This window comes from Haliotis cracherodii, unplaced genomic scaffold (assembly GCF_022045235.1).
Source record: "Haliotis cracherodii isolate W230 unplaced genomic scaffold, xgHalCrac1.p SCAF_1, whole genome shotgun sequence".
NCBI lineage: Eukaryota > Metazoa > Mollusca > Gastropoda > Lepetellida > Haliotidae > Haliotis > Haliotis cracherodii.
Genome location: NW_027266264.1, coordinates 66,537,402 through 66,543,702, shown reverse-complemented (window position 1 = coordinate 66,543,702; position 6,301 = coordinate 66,537,402). Strand labels below are relative to the sequence as shown.

At 35.2% G+C, this 6,301-nt stretch overlaps 1 pseudogene; it reads left to right on the top strand.

The window, feature by feature from the left end:
• The first annotated feature begins 2,539 nt into the window (after positions 1–2,539).
• Positions 2,540–6,016, top strand: LOC139467453 (uncharacterized; annotated as a pseudogene).
• Positions 6,017–6,301: the final 285 nt, after the last annotated feature.

Sequence of the window (6,301 nt, the reverse complement as noted above, 5' to 3'; positions counted from 1 at the left end):
AAAAGGTTCCTAGCATGAAATGCAAACCACCTTCAATAACGAAATTCAGGTAAGTTCAAGAAAATTTACAAATTTTTTTTGTGAAAACACCAGGATATATTTATATAGAATTGTGTAGTTTTCTATCGGGAATAAATGTGCAAAATATTTCTTCAATTGGCCCTTGTTTAATGAGTCACCGACTGTTTGAAATCACCCACCCTCTTTAGAGCGCCTTATGCTAAAATTAATCCAGCAGGCAGGGGTAAGAAGTGTGAAAATAATTCAGCAGGCTAAAGGTTAACAAGATGGACATAGAGTCTTCCCGAATCTCAACCACTCAGCATAAGAGGGATTGCATGTTATCTCATGTTGACCTTGACCTTGGACACACTAGTGCATGTAGGTACCATGAATTCAAGTGTGACTTAGTTGTGTTTCAATGAAATTGTGGATGGAGAATCAGTAGACAAAACCTTAATGACAATCAAGATTGCTAACAGATTCTATTTTCTATTATTGGGATTTTGATACCTTGTGGTGGACAAAATCATGCCCAACTTACGAAAAAGGTCTAAAATAATTACATGTTATCATTTCACTACCCAGATGAGCATACATATGGCTATATGATATTAAAGTATCATAAGACATACACATTTATGCTTTAAATGGGTAAAAGGGACAGAAAATCTTTCATTTCCAATGTTTAATATTTGTTACTATTTTTAGACACCCTCAAATGTCAAAGGTCATTTCTATAAATAAGCTGCCGTAAAAACCTTGCTATCATATAATATGACTAATGTATACTAGGCTATACAAAAATGCATATGTCCCTTTGCCCCCCCCCTCCCCCCCACCAAGTGATACCAATTTGCCAAATTATTGTTCTGGGACCAAGAACTATATAGGGACTGGCATAGTTCTTGCTCTCTGGTACATAACGCTAAGTTAGAATCTACTCAAGATCTACATGTAGTTGCACCTGTTGTGAATATGCAACAGAAAATTCACAACAGATATTTAACTCAACTAGTCACTTCTAAAGCTTTCACAAATGAGACCATCCAAATGCTAGAGCAAGATAATTGTGTTTAGATTTCCACAAACCTATCTTCCTGTGCCGTACCTTATTAATTTTCTAAATTTGTTTCAGAGTGGCATTGTCTCTGTTAGCGGACATCCTACGTGTTGACACGGCCAGAGCTTGGTGGACCAAGTACTCTTTCAACTGTTTTGATTGGACCATCTCGAGGTAAAATAACGTTTTTCTTTGTTTATTTGCATCTAACGTAAAAAATTTGGCACAATTATTTCTATATTTTTAACCTGTATTACATTAAAAAAAAAATCCCAAAGTACCTGTAAACAAAAAAAACCCATTCAGATTAACATGTCATTAAGTTATAGTGGCCTTAGACTGCTGTTGTATCTTTTAAATTGTAATGACAACTCAAACTGCTATGGTTGACTAAAAAAATAGTCTTGGTTCTCAGTCACAACCGCATCATGATAAAGTCTGCAGAACATTTCAGGATTTTTTTTTCCATTAAAAAAACATCAGTTAATATTCCGTGTCTGGAACACAAACCTCAGCAGTGAAATATTGCAATACTAGGATAAACCTGATAAAATAGAGTGCAGAGTTACTTCTCTTTACATCATGTTACATGAGCACTGATCTATTGCACATCTCCTGTTTGGATCATGGTGGCAGATTCTGAGGAGTTTGTGTGCTTGTTTTGCCATTTGCAAACTTGGCCAATGCAAATGTGAAATTTGCAGGAAAATCACTGGAGATAATGATTTGATATTTATATATTTACTGTATGCTAGGCATTGTTTTAGATGAGATTAATATTACTGTATGTAATTGTCTCTTAAAAAAATAAGCCTGACATAGCAATCAGCTGTACATCCCACATTTTCTTCCTTATCTATCGGTTATTCACTTTAAAAAATACCCAAAATCATAACTGAGAAGAATTTGTAATACTGTGATAGAAATACATTGTGTCTCTAACTCCTCAGGTTCATTTTAAGGGGTCAGTAGAGTTATTGTAAATAATGGTGAGTTTAGTGCGATCTGCTGATCAGTTCACACCATCTTTCCTAGGCAAGGGAGTTTACTTAAAAAATTACTTTAAAAGTCCAGCTTCCACCCTTGCCAAACTAGGCTGGAAATTCTAAGTTATGTTTTGGCTGGACTACGAGTCTATGCATAGTCCAATCAAAATTGCATTACAAAATCGACATGTGGTTCGTAAACTGCTGTTAAGATTGCTGTTTGGGAGGGACATAGAAGGGACATAACTCTTAAAAGCAAATTCCAGCCTAGTTTGGCAAGGATGGAAACTGGGCTTTTATAGTCCGTTAACTAAAAAAGATGAGTTCAATCACGATTTTGCCGAAATTAATATAAACAATATTTAATGATATCTTCGATTAAGTTAATATAATAGATAACAAACAAACTACTGTCACAAGCCTAATTATAAACATAATGCTGAGTGTTGCGTTGAGACAAAAACATGACATGATTCAATTCTATATACATATGATTATTTTTCAATCTGCAGATCCTGTATTGGAGACTCTAAATAAATGTAACAGAGCCATACTTTTCTCTGCTATGATGGATTCAGACCTTGTTAACAGCGGCATTTTCTCCAAAACTCGTAGACAACTCCCCGAAATGGAAAGAAAAGTCTTAGACCTAGCTGCGGCCACAGATATTGTGCAAGGCATTTTCTACTCCATTGCCTTTACACAGGGAAGTCAGATGTTTGTGTCCTATTTTGAAAGTGGATGCTTCTCTGGAATCATGCCATTCATTTCCAATGTTCTTTAGGAATCGGATTCGGAGGCACTCAACTTTTACCATATAGGTGATGTTGTTAAGTATTAGTAATGTCTGTCCTTTAATACAGTTATCATAGTATGGATTCATACCAATTTCATGAAGTCAGAAAATTATTATTATCTATCTGTATAGCATTTAGCAGTCTGCAACTTTAGCCACTAGTTGGAAGCCCAAGGCTAGTAAAATTCTGTTTGGTCTATTAAACGCAGTTAAGAATAGTCCATATAACAACACTACATTCTACTGAAAATGATCCTAAGAGCCGAGTTCAGACTAGTACCAGTAGTAGTCTTAGCAGTTTTTGGAGACTGATTATGTGTTACTTTACTAGCCTATATAGCATGAGTGGTGCAGCCCTGAATATGAAACATTTATGAATTATGCACTTTATATCTTTTTTGTCCTAAGAATACTCACCCACAAAGACTTGAACAAGAAAGTTCTACAGCAGAAAAGGCAGCACTCTCTCAAAGCAAAAGCCATGTGAAACAGAATGGACATACTGATGGTAATGTATACAGATAAATATATTGTGCTGTAAAAAGTAGCTCAAAATGGGCCATTGTTTGACAGTTTCCTACATGCCATGGTTGGTTATCAACAATCTGAAATTTCAGTTCAAGCATTTTAAATGGCATGTTGACAATCTTTGATATATTGGAAGCATTTTATTGAGCATTGTAATTTGGTACAAATTCTCAATTTGAATTTAATTCTGGTTCCTTTGTCAGCCAGTTTTCCATGTATGAATCAATTTGTATTTTATTGGACATATATGTGCAGTAATGATATAAGTTGTGTGGAAATCTCTGTTACCTTTGTTGCATTTTCTTGTTCACCGAGGAAAACCTTTTTGATCAGTTTATTTTGAGACTACGAGCCCAAACTTGGTTCTTAGCATCATATTCAGTATATTTTAGTGTTATCATATGGCATTACTAGACAAAAAGAGACTTTTACTAGACTCAGGCTGCCCACTAGTGGCTTAATTCTCAGATTGATTGTTCCTAAAATTAACCATATGGCTGCCACTAATCTTAAAGTCCACAGATAATTGAAAATCCTAAAACACAACCTGTTTTTTTTATATCCAAAAGTAGTTAATTGCAACCATTGTCTTTTCGTTTGTTAAATGCTGCATTCACCAATATTACAACTACCAGTTTATAATGGCAGCTGTAAATAATAAACAAAATTGAAATCCTCAGTGGCTGACAAATCTGAAATATATCTACTAGCCACAGGACAAGGCATGTCTACATTCACTTGTGCTGATATTATGTTTATATTTGTCCACAAAAATTCTGAAAACCTTCATTGAAGGAAATAATTGATTTTTCCTCAGTAAATGCATCTGCCACTGAATAAGTACTTGGAGCATATTTGGTTGTCCAAGTATTGAATTCTACATACCACTGCTCGAGTCCTGTAGTCCTTTGCAGTACTGCCCATTAGTTAAGGTATTATACGTACAAGTAGAAATTTACCCTTTTTAAGGGTTCTGCTGTATGTTATCATTATAAGGACAAGTGTACTAAAACTGTTAGTTTCTATTGCTGGTATGGCACTCCAATGTGTCAAGCCCTGAGTAATCTGTGGAGTAGCTGTATTGAACTCAAAGTATGTTGACATTCATCATGTTCATCTCTTATTATGCACATACCACTACCTTAACAGCAGTTGTTATGATTGTATAGCAATAACATTATTGTAATGTTTGATTAGGTTTGTTCAAGGCATCATCATACATCATCAGGTTTTTTCATTGTTTGTAATTTTCATGGGTTTCTTTCAGCCTTGTGTTTCTTTAAGTATAAACATAATAAAGTATAGTTGGCCATGAATATAAGAAGAACAAATTAGACTTTTTAAAAACTTTTGTAGTTAATCAGAGCAATGTTGTTTTGTTTTTCAGGACCCAAGAGACAATGCTACAGCCAGTATTTCAACAGCAGATGGAGTATATGCAAAGTAGTGTTTGATATGTTGTCCATTCTTGCACAGTCTGAAGACCTATCCAACAAGCTTCAGGTATCATCTGTGATTTTCCACTGTGTCAAGAAGAATGCAGATGAAAATCACATATGTGACAGGTATTCTTTATATACAAGTTCCATAGTTACAGTATAAATGTTTTTTTCTTGGCAGTGCCATTATCACTCTCATTTCACAAATGCTAAACTTTGAAAGGCCATCATTGTGCATCCTCCTCCTGTTATGAATGTAACCAAATAGTCAATAAACAAAAGTCAGTGTTTGTTTTTAGCTCACCTGACTGATATTATCAAGTTTCATTTACCACAAAGTTTGCTTATTTACAAACCGTCCCAATCTTGCTCACTCACTACTCCCTTCTTGGGTGAAACTGCACATTGGTGCATCGATGCATCGTGATTTTTTTGTATCAATACAAGACGATATCGACACTTGATAAAATTAATTACTTACTGCTCGTTTGATGACACCCAGCATTTTTGTCAGTCAAATATCGCGAAATGTGTTGTAATTAGGGTTTCAAGTTCACTAATTAAAATAACCGCTGCAAAACATGTCTACAGCTATCTTTACCTTTTTATAGTCTAGAAGTTTCCACATGATTTGACGTAAATATGCACATTGCAATACGTATTGTATCTTGATCTTGCTGTTGTGTTTCACTGTACTCCCTTCACCTATGATAGTAACACTTTTATTTGACTATTTTAACAGGCCTCTACACATATTTGGGCTTCATGACACTGATACACTTTTGCAAGTTCTAAAGGATCACAGAATCCATGGAAACCACGTTGTAGATGACCCTGTGGACTTCAGCAGCTTGAAAAAAAAAATAAAACCCAAAAGTGTTGAAGAAGAGTTCCACATTTTGTCATCAGTATCAAACTATCACTGGGACAATGACCAAAAAGCGAGCTACATGCAGTACTTTTCTACATACAATGAAGACACAAGGAAGTACACTACCTCTTTAAGAAATAAAATCATATTTCACTTCTGAACTGGATGTCAAGCAAAGTATAGACAAAGTGTGAAGATGCTTTCTGCTCAATATGCTCAGGGAACAGTGAAGACTCCACTCACTCATCACAGACTACATCCATGCAGCCTCCACAGAAACGAAGATGAATTGCAAACCATGTGACACCAGACAACTTTGCCCTTTCTCTCAACCTACACGAAGACATAGTCACTTCTAATGATGAATGCATTTCTGGTGACTATTCCTGGAACCACACAAAAAATGACAGCTTCATAACAATTGTAGGTTATTAAAGAAAAGTAAAAATAAAACATCACTGGATTAAAGGATTACATTAAGGTTAAAGTTCATAAATGCGCAAGTTATTGAAATACACAAAACAGAACCTCGTGCAACATTGTCACCATATATTGAATTACATGAGCAGTCTGTGCCTAAAAATGATGGGTCAACTAGTCCGAACAGGATTTTAGTGT